Source organism: Mustela erminea, chromosome X (genome assembly GCF_009829155.1).
Source record: "Mustela erminea isolate mMusErm1 chromosome X, mMusErm1.Pri, whole genome shotgun sequence".
NCBI classification, from domain to species: Eukaryota; Metazoa; Chordata; class Mammalia; order Carnivora; family Mustelidae; genus Mustela; species Mustela erminea.
The window spans coordinates 38,400,434-38,416,154 of record NC_045635.1 but is presented as its reverse complement, the minus strand read 5'-3'; the positions used below and the strand labels follow the sequence as shown (position 1 = coordinate 38,416,154).

General features: G+C 43.3%; 1 protein-coding gene across 1 annotated transcript in view; it reads left to right on the top strand.

The window, feature by feature from the left end:
* The window catches only part of MAOB (monoamine oxidase B), a 103,477-nt gene that overhangs the window by 59,595 nt on the left and 28,161 nt on the right, over positions 1-15,721 (top strand). The gene's annotated exons all lie outside the window — the stretch shown is intronic.

Sequence of the window (15,721 nt, the reverse complement as noted above, 5' to 3'; positions counted from 1 at the left end):
ATCATCACTAGCCATCAGGGAGATTCAAATTAAAACCACATTGAGATATCACCTTACACCAGTTAGAATGGCCAAAATTAGGAAACTTCTAAGTTAATTGCTTAATTTGAGAAAGTTTAAACGATACAGATCAAAGAAAAACAAAATACAGGTACAGTGACAGACTTCCTGAGCATAAATACATAGGGTTGCATATGGAAAAGGCGAGATAGTTGAAAAGAATGTCAGGAAGGAGAAAGAGGTAAGTGCTTACAAATTTAACAGAAGCCTTGAATTATAATATATCTTAAAGAGCATTTCTCCCAGCTATGAAAGAGATAGCCTTTGTTCCAGTAGTGTTTGCTGATATCTTCCAGCAGTGCCAACATATGTTGGAATGATCATATCAAAGCATCAAAGCTTCTCATAGCCTTAAAAAAATATATATATATATATTTTATACATATATATATTTATACATATATATATGTTATCAAGTGTATTTTGGGGTGCAATCGAAAGGCAAAACTACTAGTCCATCTGTAATAGTATAGAGATTGAGATCATAGGCTTAGAACCCAGAGGCCTGGATTGAAATTTCCGACTCACTACTTTATTAACTGTGTGATTGGAGGCAAGTTTCTTAAACTGTACCTTTTTGCTTCTTAATCTAAAAAAAATGAAGATAATAATAGTGACACCGTCTTCGTACAGTCATTGAGAGAGAGAAATGAGTTAAATTTGTAAAATCTTGAAAGATTCCCCAGTACCTTGCAAGTATTCAGAAAGTGTTAGCCATGGTGATGATGGGGATAGTGGGGGTGATTACAGAGCTTCCCTATCACAATCCTTATTTTTTTTACTCACTTTCTTCTAGCTCATGACTTATCTTTTGCAATGATCTTTTTTTAAGAATATAAAATATAATGGAGCACCTGGGTGCCTCAGTTGCTTAAGCATCTGCCTTAAGCTCGGGTCATGATCCCAGGGTCCTGGGACTGAGCCGTGCTTTGGGCTCCCTGTTCATCAGGGAGCCTTCTTCTCTCTCTCCCTCTGCCCTCCCCCACTGCCGCCGACACCTGCACTCTCTGGCTGTCTTTATCTCTCTGTCAAATAAGAAAATAAAATCTTTTAAAAAATAATATAATATATAAAATAAATAAATCTTTTTAAAAAAGAATATGGAAGTCAATCAAAAGTACCATTTCAGTGAATTTCTTTGAAAATGCTTTCTTCCTGAAAATAATAGTCTCAAATAAGCAGATGCTTCTGGGATAATCCTTTCATCTCAGTACAGTTCATCACGTTTGAATTCCTCAATGGTCTCTAGCGTGTCTTCCACATACAGCTCACAAGCTGCCCCTTTGCCAGACTTGTCTCTTCCTTTATCTGAATCTCACTCCAGATTTCTCCTGCCGCATCTTCTCTTTACTAGACCTCAAATGTCCTCTAACAGATCTGCCCAGCGTCCTCCTCACTGTCTCAATAAGGGATTCTCCCTTAAATCAACACAGTTTCACTGCAAGGGATTAATGTTCATGGAGGCAAAACTCCTCTGGGGACCAAGGAAACCCTTCTATCTGTGCATGGAGTCTCTTTCAATGTATTTCAAAATGGAGTTCTTCCTTCAAAGCGTTGAATTTCTTTTGGGGGAATTTTCTGACTCATCTAAGCGAATCATCATTTTGGTTTGTACCATTAGAGAAAGTAAACATTTTCCTCAAATAATGTATGGAGTGAAAGGCTGGTATGTGTGCCAGTATTGATCAGAGGCTGACTTTGTAACTGTGTGAGTTACGCATTGGAGAGGACAGAGCAGATTGTAGAGACAGTCAAGGATCTGAAGTTCCATCTTGTAAGAACCTCTCCGTAGAGAAATACAGACTAAGTCTGGAGTCACAGGCCTCTGTCAGAGTTCTGGGCTTTTAGGAAATTCACCATGGACCCTCGCCATGTGTAGTTTACTGCTTCCTAAAAACCTCAGTTCTTAGCGTATAATGTGGAACAATTAGTTCCTACCTCCTAATGTGGTCATGAAAAGTGAATATGATAATATATAAAATGACTTCCTATATATATGACTTTCTATACACACATACAAATGACTTCCTATATATATGACTTTCTATACACACACACACACACACACACACACGTGTATGTGTGTATAGAAAGTCATATATATAGGAAGTCATTTTATATATTATCATATTCACTTTTCATGACCACATTAGGAGGTAGGAACTCCTCCTACCTCCTACCTCCATGTGTGTGTGTGTGTGTGTGTGTGTGTGTGTGTGTGTGTGTGTCTTATGTGGCAGAGAAACTCTTTAGGAGGGGATTTTTTTTTATATCTAATTTGCTTTTTAGACACAATTTTTCCAGACTTAGATCATCACATATCTTCAGATTACAAAATGATAGTCTAGTAACCCAAAGATGATATTTGACTTCTGAGAAATAACCAACCCATTTTGAGAAAAAGCGTTTGTTTTAAAGCCCTAATTTCTCTTTCTTCTTCCTTCCCTTCCTTCCTTCTCTCTCTCTCTTTCCCTCCCCCCTCAACCCTTCCTCCCTCCCTCCCTCCCTCTTTCTCTCTCTTTTTCTATTGTACTGTGTCTGTACCAGGTTACAAAAAGCTTTTTCATCTTCTCATTACTCTATACAGTTTAGGGACATCAAAAGCATTTGGATAATGTCTTTGAAAGACCAGGGGTGCACCCGTCGTCTAACACCTGTGACCCCAGGAAAGCTATAGTTGGGCTAGGAAAGCGATGCAGTTGTTGGGGATTGGCGGAGCTGCTCTCTGAGGCTGGGGTTCAGGAGCCAGTCCTGGAGGTTCAGAGAGGGCTTGACAGAGAAGGTGACTGGATGAGCACCTTCCCTGACAGGAGGGTGCTGGGATGAGCAGTCAGAGCCTGATTTTTCTGCTGAGTGATGCTGTAAGGGTAGGAAGCTTTGTGCTTCCTCCTCCAAGGTCATCTGCCACTCTCACAGTGGGATTCCTGTGGAGGGTCTGGAGAGCCTCCCTTCATGGGAGGTTCAAGATAACAATAGCTGGCAATACCTTTTGTGGAATGAAAGTGTAGGGACAGTAGTGATGATATTCATTCGTATTTCCACATTTACTGTGTGCAGGGCACTCAGGTAAGAGATGCATACGTATCGTCTCACTCATTGCTGACCATGACACCATGACATTGGCTCTCTTTACATCCACATTATAGAAGGATGTGTTGGAGGGTGCGTGGGTGGCTCAGTGGGTTAAAGCTTCTGCCTTCGGCTCAGTTCATGGACTCAGGGTCCTGGGATCGAGCCCCGCATTGGGCTCTCTGCTCGGCAGGGAGACTGCATCCTCTCTCTCTCTCTGCCTGTGTCTCTGCCTACTTGTGATCTCTGTCAAATAAATAAATTGAATGGTTTTTTTTTTTTTTTTAAAGATGTGTTGGCAACGAAGAATTTCCTCTGCCCTTCACGGTCCTTTTAGCTGAACTAAGAATCAAATTGACATGAGACAGATTAACAGCAGAAAATCAAAGTTGATAGCATATGTACTTATGGGGAATGCACACAGACGTGGAAATTCCAAAACCAGCAAGGCAGCATGAAGCTTCTGTGAGCTAAAGAGAGGGGTAATGGTCTGAGCATACACACGGGAGAAAGACCATTAGGAAGAAGGTGAAAGAGATGTTTGGAAAAACAAGGTTGCCCTATGATGCAGCTAAGTTTCTTAGGTAAAAGCTAGTCTCTGTTAATAGTTCCCTGCCTCTGGTAAGGCAGGCAGCTGAGGGGGGAGGTAAATAGCTTTTCCTGAATCAGCTGGGTTTGGATTGCTTTTTTTTTTTTAAAGATTTTATTTATTTATTTGAGAGACAGAGATCACAAGTAGGCAGAGAGGCAGGCAGAGAGAGAGAGAGAAGAGAAAGCAGGCTCCCCGTGGAGCAGAGAGCCCAATGTGGGGCTCGATCCCAGGACCCTGAGATCATGACCTGAGCTGAAGGCAGAGGCTTTAACCCACTGAGCCACCCAGGTGCCCCTGGATTGCTTTTAACTCAAAATAATGTTCATGCCAAAGTGGCCCATCTCAGCATGGCCCGCCCTTGGCCCCCCCAGGTGAGTATGATTGAAGTCACTTGTCTGAATTCATGTGGTTACCTCGTGGCCTGGTGAACATCCCAGGCTGTGCTCTTACCTCTAAGGACACGTATGTAGGGACAGCAATGGATATTTCTCAAGTGATTTCTGGTGTTTGAAAATTATAAAATAAGGCTTTGTAGTTATCATGGTTAAGCCAAATATCCCCTTTTTTGAAAAAAAAAAGAATTTATTTATTTATTTGACAGAGAGAGATCACAAGTAGGCAGAGAGAGAGAGAGAGAGAGAGAGAGAAGCAGGCTCCCTGCTGAGCAGAGAGCCCGATGGGGGACTCGATCCCAGGACCCTAAGATAATGACCTGAGCTGAAGACAGCAGCTTAACCCACTGAGCCACCCAATATATGCCCCCACTATCCCTTTTTGCTAAGGCTTTTGTATTTGGTTTTATTTCTTTACTGCCCTATAATTCAATTACTGAAAAATCATGTTACCTCCTACTATGAGTTAATTTTTACTCATGACGCTTCTGACACCAGATATGTGGGGATTTTTCCTTTTTTCACACACCTACCAATTCTTTAACTCTCCAGAAACCAACTGGGTGTACTACAATTCAATTTAATTCTAACACTAATTACCCCGAGGTGGCATAGAACTCCAAATTAAGGGCTCAACCCCATAAAATCGCCCCCACTTCAGAGGCCAGTGGTTAAGTCCCAGGCCTTCTGGTACATCAGTCAAGGTCCGGAAGGTTTGCGAGTACTGGAGCTTCCGTCCCCATGGAGTTTGGGGTGGGCCAGCCTCCCAGTACATGGATGTGCCTTTGGTCACCAAACTGGAAGCTCTCTGAACTCCATTGTTTAGGGATTTTTATCGAGGCTTCATTACATAGGCACGATAGACTCAATTGTTGACCAATGGTGACTAGATCAATCTGCAGACTCTTTCCACTCCCCAGAGGTCCAGGGACACAAAGTTCCATGTATCTAATGACATGGTTGGTTCCTCTGGCAATGAGCTCCCTTCCAGAAGCTCTAGGAGCCCACCAAGAGTCACTTCCTTAGCATAACCTCAGATATGCTTTAAAAGGGACTTTTATAAATAACCCTTTTCTCACCCGTATCACTCAGGAAATTCCAAAGGTCTTATAGGCCAGACATTAAGGACAAAGACCAAATATATATTATCACAGTACCATACTTTTGTAGTAAAATTTTCCAAACCATAACATAGCTATCCAGGCATGGAATTTTACAACTCTTGAATGTTGGCTATTTTTACAAGCATTTTATGTTTTTGTCTGTGAAAAAAAAAAAACACATTAGATTTCTTAGTTAAACTAGAATATTAGGGTTGGGAAAACTACCTTTTATGTAAATGACTTATGGAGGATCTATGAAGTCTTTCAGTGAGACTAAGTGATCTTTTGTCTAAGATTACGGGTAAGCTAATGCAGTTAGCAGAGCATGTTAAAAATATATAGAGAAAATCTCAATATCAAGACTTAAGATTCATTGGAATTTGGAGGTCATGTGGATTTTAACTCCAAGGTTCTTTCTTAATAACTCAAAACATGTCATAGGAGCTTTCTTAGTTTGTCTTTTTTTAATTCCTTACAAACATTTTTAAGATGGCAAATTAACTCTGGCTCCCAGCATAAAACTTCACATAAACATTAATGGGATTTTTAAACTATGACCTACGATGTAGAAGTGAGCTTTGCTTTGTTACAAACTTTCTGCTCCCGGTTTCTCCCTTTCGGTCCGTAAACCTGTCTGAGTACATTTGTGGCCACTATTGCTATATTTCCCATTTCCTGCAACAAGTCACTGGTGAGGATCATGGGGGAAAAGATTGAGGCCTCCCTACTAATCCTACTTCTAGAAAACCCCTGTTCTCAAATGAGGTCCCACTGTGCTCAGTTCTAGACATTTTTCATGAGATTAGCTGGCAGGAAGTAATATAAGGGAGTGCCTTGGGGATCAACAGCTTAGATAGGAGGGCAAGAGCCACTGAAGAAGTCAGACTGTAATGTAGTTTCAGTGGAAGCCGCAAGGGACGCCTGGGTGGCTCAGTCAGTTAAGCATCTGCTTTTGGCTCAGGTCATGATCCCAGGGTCCTGGGATTGAGTGCCCCATTGAGCTCCCAGCTCAGCATGTCCTTGCTTTGCTCTCTCTCTCTCTCTCTCTCGCTCTCTCTCTCTCTCAATGGAAGCCTCAGACAACCCTGCAAGGAATTCCAAAGATGGAACAACCCTCCAGAGCTGTCCTGAGTGGGGCAGAAGGACAAGAACTTGATACGCTCATATCATTCAGTTGTTGGAAGTGAATTCCCCAGCAAAGGTGGTGTAACCTTGGATGAAGTGGGGTTTTCGCAGCTGGGGTAGTCCCTGAAGGGGGCTAAGAACCAAGGGCTGCCTGCCAGTAATAATGCTAGCAGCTGAAGAAATAACTCCCTTGCTTCTGAATGAGGATATGGGCAAGCTTATCACAACATCCACCCCATGAGCTACTGGGTAGAGCACTCTTATCTTCAGTAATTCTAGGCCAAGCTTCACTTATTGGGACTTCTGTAGACCTTGCCATTTGGCTAACAGAATGAACCTGGGCAGAGACTCAGGGTTCCATCAGTGGCCTTTGCCAGATGCAGCCATTTAGCCAAGTGACACCATGAGGCTAGCCACATGCCACATTATAATCATCGTGCAGTAATTCTCTGCTTCCGTGACCCTGCCTCTCCAACTAGACTTTGGAACTCCCTGAGACTGTGTCTTATTTCATTTCTTTCTCTTCAGAGCACTACGCAGTGGCTGTTTCATACCTTGTAGTGAATACATTTTTACCGAATAAAAGAAGAAATTGCCCAAGTGTCAGTAGCCCTTAAAATTATGATGCTTAGAGATTTTTCTTGGACCCGTCCAAGCCTATCAGTAAGACGATTTTGATTCTCTTCATCATTTGGCTAAATATAATGTTAGTTCTAATTTGGTAGTTATCCTTTGCTTTGTCTCATTTCCTAGGGCTTTTAAAGTTAAATTACGTGTAAGCTAGCAGAGTGGAATGGCGATGAGGTGGGCCATGTTGGTGCCTGCCATTGCCTGTGCACTGGGGACCATCCGGACCTTGGATCTCCTGTTGCATGAGCGGTAGCATGAGCAGGGGAACTAGCTTGACTTTAAGCAAACCTCATTAGCTCTGTGATCCTGGGAAGGTCATTTATCCTAAGACTCACTCTCCTTATCTCTAAAATGGATCAATACACAAATGTTCCTAGAGCATTCCTCTAATAGCCAAAAAGTGAAAACAACCCAAATGTCCATCAGCAGGTGAATGGATAAATAAGACGTGGTCTGTCCATACAATGGGCTGGTATAGAACCTTGCCACCTGACTCACAGAAGTGGCTCTTTAAAAAGAGCCTTAAAAAGGAAGGAAATTCTGATACATGCTACAACATGGATGAAACTGGAAGACACTGTGCTACCTAAAATAAATTAAGACACAAAATCCACTTATGGAGTTATCTAGAATAGGCACATTCATAAAAACAGAAAGTGGAATAGAGGCTACTAGAACCTAATGGGAGGGGAAAATGAAGAGTTAGTATTCAGTGGGTATGAAGTTTCTGTTTGGGATGGAGAAAATGTTCTGAAAATGGGTAGTGGGGTTGGTTGCATAACACTGTGAGTGTCCTTAACGGCACTGAACTGTACGCTTAAAGAAAGTTAAAGGGGCACCTGGGTGGCTCACTGGGTTAAGCCGCTGCCTTTGGCTCAGGTCATGATCTCGGGGTCCTGGGATCGAGTCCCGCATCGGGCTCTCTGCTCAGTGGGGAGCCTGCTTCCTCCTCTCTCTCTCTCTCTGCCTGCCTCTCTGCCTACTTGTGATCTCTCTCTGTCAAATAAATAAAATCTTTAAAAAAAAAGAAAGAAAGTTAAAATTATAATTTTGTGTTACATATATTTTACCACAATAAAAAAGATTAATTTTAGGATAGGTGAATGAAAGCTGTTATTCAAAAATAGGGCTGTGGTGCCTGGGTGGCTCAGTTGGTAGAGCACCCGACTTGATTTCTGGAACAGGTCATGATCACAGGGTCACAAAATTCAGCCCCACCTCAGGCTCCGTGTTGAGCGTGGAGCCTGCTTAAGATTCTCTCTCTCCCTCTCTCTCTGACCCTCCCCTCAGTTCACATGTACTCTCTCTCTCTCTCTCTCTCCCCCCCACAAATAAATAAATAAATAAATAAAGTTAATAACAGTACCTATCTCACAAAATATTTGTAAGGATTAAGAATGAGATACATGAAATACCACACACGTGGTGAGTGCTCACCAAAAGGGAGTTGTTCCTGGGCATGTCTAATTAAATCAAGCAGTTGCTTCATGCAAAGGAGCGCATGATTGTAAAAGGCACTGTGCTTAAGGAGAAGGGTGTATGGCTCTTTCTTGGGCCTGGAGATGATGTAGGAGTCTTCTCTAATAATGACCCACACCTACACTTGGGTGAGAGCTGTTCTTTCCCAAAGCACTTCTGCTTCCCCACTGTACCTCACCCCATCCTAACATAATAAGGAGCAGTGGTTTACACCTGCCCCTTCCCTGTACTACCCTGAACCTTCCTGTGGTCAGTGGTGATCGCTATCAAGACAGACTGGGTGGCAATCACCATGGGCCTTGGTCTGACTTCATCAATGAAGAACTCATCACAAACAACTTCCAGACACAGGATCAAGGCACAGCTACCCTCTCAGCACCATCACCATTTGCTGTGACTCTCCTCTAGCCTCTAAAAGTGGCTTCAGATGAACCTAGCATCAAATTTTTATTTATTTGTTCATCAGCTGTTTATTGAATGAGTAACATTATAGGTACCAGGAATACACCAGTGAAAAAGACAAAATTTCTACCTTGCAGGGTCTGCATTCCAGAGGTAGAGGCATTAAACACATATATGAATAATTCTATCAATCTCATTTGCTAGGAAGACTAATAAAGAAAGGGTGCTGAGAAAAACATCTCTGAGGAAGGAACATTTGAGTTGTGATTTGAACACAATGAGGGAGGAGACATGTGAGTATCTGACAGAAAGCTTTGTGTGTTTAAAGACCAGCAAAGAGGCCAGTGTGATCTGAATAAAGGGAGGAAGGTGGTAGATGAGGAAATAGAAGTATGTAATTCTTGTTGACCACGGTAAGGACCTTGGCTTTCTGGTAAGCATGATGGAAAGCCATTGGAAGAATTCGGTCAGGAGGGACATGCTCTAGTTATATGTTTTAAAGCTCATTCTTGCTGCTAGGAGACCCTGGGGGCCAAAAGTGGAAAGCAGGGAGAGAATTCGGTAAGATAATGCAGTAATCAGGGCCAGGGCTGATAGCAGCTTGGACCAGGGAGGTAACAGTGAAGGAGGTGAGACATGGTCGGATTTTAGATACATCTTAATGTATAACTGGAAGTGTTGATGACTGATTCTCTATGGCTGGGAGAAAAAGAGGAGTCGAGGGTGATATTTACTCTAAGCAACTGACTTTAGGCACTCTGTGGTTTCACAGATGAATGGATTATTGGTCTCTGACCACTAGCAATGATGGGGAGGCAGGCAGAGAAAAACAATGGAATGAATCAGGAAATTTCACTGGACTCCCTGAAGGGCTATTTCAGCCAGTAGTGAAAACACAGAAATGTAGCAAACAACGATATTGTACAAGAGGATAGTCGTGCTGTCTGTGGAGGATCTCAGGCTCTTGGTGAAGACCATTGGAGACAGCACGGGAGGCTCTGGAAGCCCATGTGCTGAAGAAAGATGGACCTTCCGTTGGGAGACATTGAACATGGGCTCAGCCACTCTGCACTCCGAGCACCATGAATTCCCATCTTCGGGGAGGACTAGCAACTGTCCGCCTGACACAGGACGTCGGCAAGGTCTAGGTTACAGATGATGCCGACCACACTGAACGCAACACAACTGGACTCCAGAAAAGGAACTCGCTTTTGAAACTACTTCCTTTTGTTTCGCTCCCTGCAGAAGTCAGTCAGCTACCATCAGTACAGATACTGAACACTTCTTTCCAAGGAAGGGACCTTAGATAGTGATCTGGAGGTCACCTCCATGCAGCAGCTTGGGCAGGAAGCTTCTCTCTGTGATAGTAGGTCCGTGCTGACTGGGCCGAGATTAAAACCTGAAGTTCCTTTCTACTCAAGTAGTCAATGAATTTATGTTTCTTAAGACCTTCCGGGGCTGGGTGGCTCAGTCAGTTAAGTGTTTGCCTTCCAGTCCTGGGATCGAACCCTACGTCAGGTTCTCTGCTCAGTGGGGAGCCTGCTTCTCCCTCTCCCTCAGCTGCTCCCCCTGCTTATGCTTTCTCTCTCTGCTAAATAACTATATCAAAGCTTAAAAAAACAAACAAAAAAAAGACCTTCCAGATCTCCTTCTTCACCCTGAATTCAGAAGTTACATCAGCCATCAGTTTTTTTAAAAACAGGCTTCTGTCTCAGACCCTAAAGAAGTCCTCTTATTTTTACATGATTTGCCTTAGGTCAGGCTGCTATCACAGAATACCAGAGACTGTGTGGCTTATAAGCAACAGAAGCTTATTTCTTACAGTTCTAAAGGCTGGAAAGTCCAAGATCAAGGTGCCAGCAGATTCCATATGTCTCAAGCTCTCCAGAGTCTCTTTTATAAGGGCCTTGTGCTCACCCATGAGGGCAGAACCCACCTGGCCCCATGACTTCCCAAAGGCCCCATCTCCTCGTACCATCACACATGGGAGGGTAGGTTCCAACCTATGAATCTTGGGGGGGCATGGGGGGGCACACAAACATTCAGTCTACAGCTCTGTTCGTCTGGTCTGGTCTGTTCATCCATCCAATCCTTCAAAGCTTGTCAAATACTGATCGAATAGATTATACTCTTACACATTGTGGGAGGATGGAAATGATTGATTCCTTCCCCAAAGGGGCTGGAAAGAGAAGAGATACTCATGTGGAACACTTAGAGAATGCTATCAAGATAATATGGGCAGGTCCAAGCTAATATGGCAGAGGCTCAAAATGGAGTGAATTTTATATTTAGTGCACTGATTGGGAGTGGGGTGAATCTTGGAAGGCTTCTCAAAACAAGTGACTGGAGCTGGGCATTAAGCTTTGCACTGATGGAGATCTGAAGGGAAAGGACCTTCAAGGGAAGCAGTAGCAATAATGCAGTGGTGACCGAAGGGCCGCTGAGATCAGGGTAACTTGTCCCCCTGACCAGAGCACAGAGGCCATCTCCTTGGCAGCCACCTTGAGAAACGGGCTCAGGAGCCCGAGTTTCATCCAGTGAGCAAGGGTGCACACCTGTAGAAGGGAGAGGACGGAGCTGGCCTCCTTCCTGTTCCTTGTGAAGTTCATTCATACACCACCCCAGGATGCTTGCTGGGGCCTCTGCTGGAAGCACCATCCCCCGCCTAGACAATCTCATGGTTCCCTCTCTGTCCTTTCTTATCCTTTCCCTCAAATGTCACCTTCTCAGGGAGGCCTTCTTTGACTGCCTTATTTAAAATTGCAGTCAATCCCAGCAGTGCCTGGATTGCTCAGTGGGTTAAGCATCTGCCTTTGGCTCAGGCCGTGATCCCAGGATCCTGGGATCAAGCCCGGCATTGGGCCCCCTGCTTAATCAGGAGTGTGCTTCTCTCTCTCCCTCGCCTCCTCCCACCCCCAGCTCATGTTGTCTCTTTCTCTCTCAAATAAATAAATAAAGTCTTTTTAAAAAATCAACCCCAAACCACCAACACTTCCTCTTTGTCTTTCCAGCTCTCTTTCTTCATAGCTCTTATCACCTTCTAATACACTATGTGATTGTCTTCTTTCTTTTGTTTAATGCCTGGCTTTTTTGTTAGTTTACTTTGCTTTCACCTATTAGAAAGTAAGTTCCCAGGAGAGCAGACAATGTTGTCTGTTGTGGCTCACTTGGCTCACAAATCTGCCCCAGGAGGGGGAAAAGAGTGACAGGCCCATGGGAGGTGCTCAGGGACTACTTGAATGAATGAGGGAATGGGCTGACATGGCAGCCATTTGCGGATGGGCTGGCCTGCTCCTTGCCTGGGAACGGGAGGGACAGCCACAGGAAAGATCTGGCTGATCATTGAGTGCATCATTAGCTTCTATGTGGTTTGAGAATCTCAAGTAGTTTCCAGATCGAAATGGCCTTCCAGAGACCTTTTTTATTTTTTTATAGATTTCATTTATTTATTTGTCAGAGAGACAGAGAGAGAGCACAAGCAGGGAGACAGGCAGGCAGAGGGAGAAGCAGACTCCCCGCTGAGCAGGGAGCCTGATGCGGAGCTCCATCCCAGGACCCTGGGATCATGACCTGAGCCAAAGGCAAATGCTTAACTGACTCACCCGCCCAGGCACCCCTGGAGACCTTCTTTAAATCAACTGGGCTGTGGCTCCTAGAGCAGAGACCTAAGTAAGAGCTTGAGCCCCAAATACACAAACCTGAGGTTAAATTCTCTTCCCACTGCATACAAGCTGTGTGATGTTGAACAAGTTACTCAACTTCTCTATGCTTCAGAACTCATTGGTAAAATGAAACCTATAATTAGCAGTTTACTCACTGGATTGTTGTGAGAATTAAATTAAATAACTTCATGAAAACTCTTAGCCCCATGATGTTTCATAGTTACTGTTAAGAGGCTGGGGGCGCCTGGGTGGCTCAGTAGGTTAAAGTCTCTGCCTTTGGCTCGGGTCATGATCTCAGGGTCCTGGTATGGGGCCCCACATCGGGCTCTCTGCTCAGTGGGGAGCCTGTTTCCCCCTTTCTCTCTGCCTGCCTCTCTGCCTACTTGTGGTCTCTGTGAAATAAGTAAAACTTAAAAAAGGAAAAGAGGCTGGGAAGCTTCCTGATCCAGAGTACTGGCCTTTGTGTGCCTGAATTTAAATCCTGCTGCCACTTATTATGAGACCTAATTAAGTCTTACGTTATGAGACCTTAAGCAGATGATCGTTATTTCATCTGCCTCAGTTTCACCAGCTGAAAGGGTCGTTGTGCAGATCAAGGAATCCACACATGTAAAGTGCACCAAACAAATCCTAAACAGAGTACACATTCTGTGTTAGCTGTCGCCTTGTTTGTTATTATTATTCCTGTGGGGCTTTGCCTAATATCTTGGCCGTCACCGCCCCCATCTTCCCCATTTCTCCCTACATGGACAATTCCAAGCCTTTCCTGTGCTCCTGGGCAGGAGGCTGGTTCCAAAACCTTTGCCACTGTCTGCCCCTCCCTCCAGCTTCACCATGCGGCAATGCAGTCAGAAGACTGTGTCCATGCCGACTCATGGTGCTTAGAAATGTGAATGGGCCCCCCGCTCCGGGTGGCTCAGTCGGCTAAGCATCTGACTTATGAATTTCTGCTCAGGTCGTGATCTCAAGGTCATGACATTGAGCCGAGCATCGGGCTCTGCTGGGCGTGGAGCCTGCTTACGATTCTCTCTGCCTTCCCCTACACTGCTCTCTCCCTGTCAAAACAAAACAAAACAAAAAAAAGTGAACACATGAACAGAGGAAGAAAGCCCTTTGCTTCATAGTTGACAGGACTTCCTTCCTTTCTCCCCCATGGGCGAGATTTTATGTTTTCTTCCAAACTGAAAATAGAGATTGAAAGTAAAGCTTGGTCCTAAACAAATTTGTTTATGCCCTAAGCATCGTCCTTGTCAATAGCCATAAAAATGACTGAGTTCTGGAGGGCTGGGTGGTCTGCTCTGACTCCCCACAGGGAGGAAGGGCAAGATTCCCATGAACAGCAGAGAAGACCTCCTGAGAGGGAAAGGTCGCTCTCGAGGAGCTGAATCTAAGAAGGGCCACGCCACCTGTCTCCTGGCAGACAGCAGGAATAAAATGCCAAAGGGACTTCCTAGATGGGACAGAGATCAGGATGTGGAGTCTCTGCCTCCAGAGAACCAGAGTCAGGAGGAGAGCAGGCCATCTGGAGCATTGGAGGTGATGGGAGTAAGGGGGCGTCCCCCAGCCAGCCGGCTTCTGAGAGCCGCTCACCTGCTCACTAACTGCGGCATCCAGCAGGCAGATTTCCGATGTCTTTACTGAGTCCGCCGAGGCTCATGGGCTACAAAATGAGGTCATGTGACCATCGGGTCCGTCGCTGGTGTTCAACAAGTCTGCTTTATGTAGCCAAACATAAGCTGCCTACAAGAGACTCATTTTGGACACAAAGCCTCCTGCAGATTGAAAGTGAGGGGGTGGAGAAACATTCATCATGCAGAAGGAGGTCAAAAGACTATCCAAGTAGCAATACTTAACATGGGACAAACTAGACTTTCTTATCTTTGTTTTTATCTGGCTTTGGTATCAGGGTAATACGGGCCTCCTAGAATGATTCTGAATGTGTTCCCTCTATTCCATTATCTGTAAGATGCTGGTAAAGATTGTCATTATAAGTTTTTTTTAAATGTTTGGTGGAATTCACCAATAAAACCATGGGGTCTTGGGCTTTTCTGGGCTGGAAGATTTTGAATCCTCATTCAACTTTCATTCTCATTACCAGTCTAAGATTTCCTATTTTTGGATTCAAAATTGATGATGATTCAGTCTTAGGACCTTGTGCAGTTTTAGGAATGATCTGGTTTTCTAAGTGATCTGATTTTTGAGCATATAATTGTTGCTAGTAATCTTATTATCGAATTTTTTTTTTTTTGCTTAGTAGTTAAAGCATTGCCATTTTTTGTTTACTTATTTATTTATTTTTTGAAAAACTGGTCATGACTTTCAATGTTATGCTACTGTTTATTCTGCTCTCTATTTTATTTACTTCTGATCTTTCTTTGTTATTTCCTTCCTCTGAAATTTCAGCTAAGTTTCTTCTTTTTCTAGTTCCTTGTGGTGTCATGTTAAGGTGTTTATTTGAACTCTTTTCCTTTAAAAAAGAGCATACGTAGCATAGATTTCACTCAAACATCTGCTTTTGCTGCATCCCATAGGTTTTTTGGGAATATCATGTGTTCTTTATCTTTTGCTCTGAGACATATTTTGATTACCTCTTTGATTTCTTATTTGGCCCATTGCTTGGGCAGTAGTGTGCTGTTTAATATTTACATATTAAATACTTAATATTTACGTTGTAGGTTTTCCAGTTCTGTTTCAGTGTTGGGCTTTAGTTTTGTATCATTGTGGTTGGACAATATACTTGGTTGAATTTCCGACTTCTTTCATTTGTAGTACCTGTCTTGTCTTTTTTAATGTGATTTAACCAGGGGATTCTTCTGTGTGTATTTGAGGAAAATGTGTGTTTTATTTTTCTTGGATAGGATGTTTTATTATATATCTTTTAGAGCCATGAATTTTTTTTAATTTTTAAAAATATAAATGAAAACAAAAAATCAAACATAAATCTTCAGGCCAAGAATTTTGATTCTGAGAATTTATCCAAAGATAATTAATTGAAAATGTGGATGTGGATTTATAGGTAAGAAGTAGTTGTGTAAATAAAAGGACATTTATCATGATCACCAAACCGTTAGCAATGTCTATTTAATGAGCACGTCCTGTTTGCTATGTATAAAAGCGCTTTCACATTCTTCAAAAAATTATTGAGAACCTCAAGTAGCCTTTGCTCATGTGACTTTATCTGTATTTGCCACCTTAGAGATTGAAATT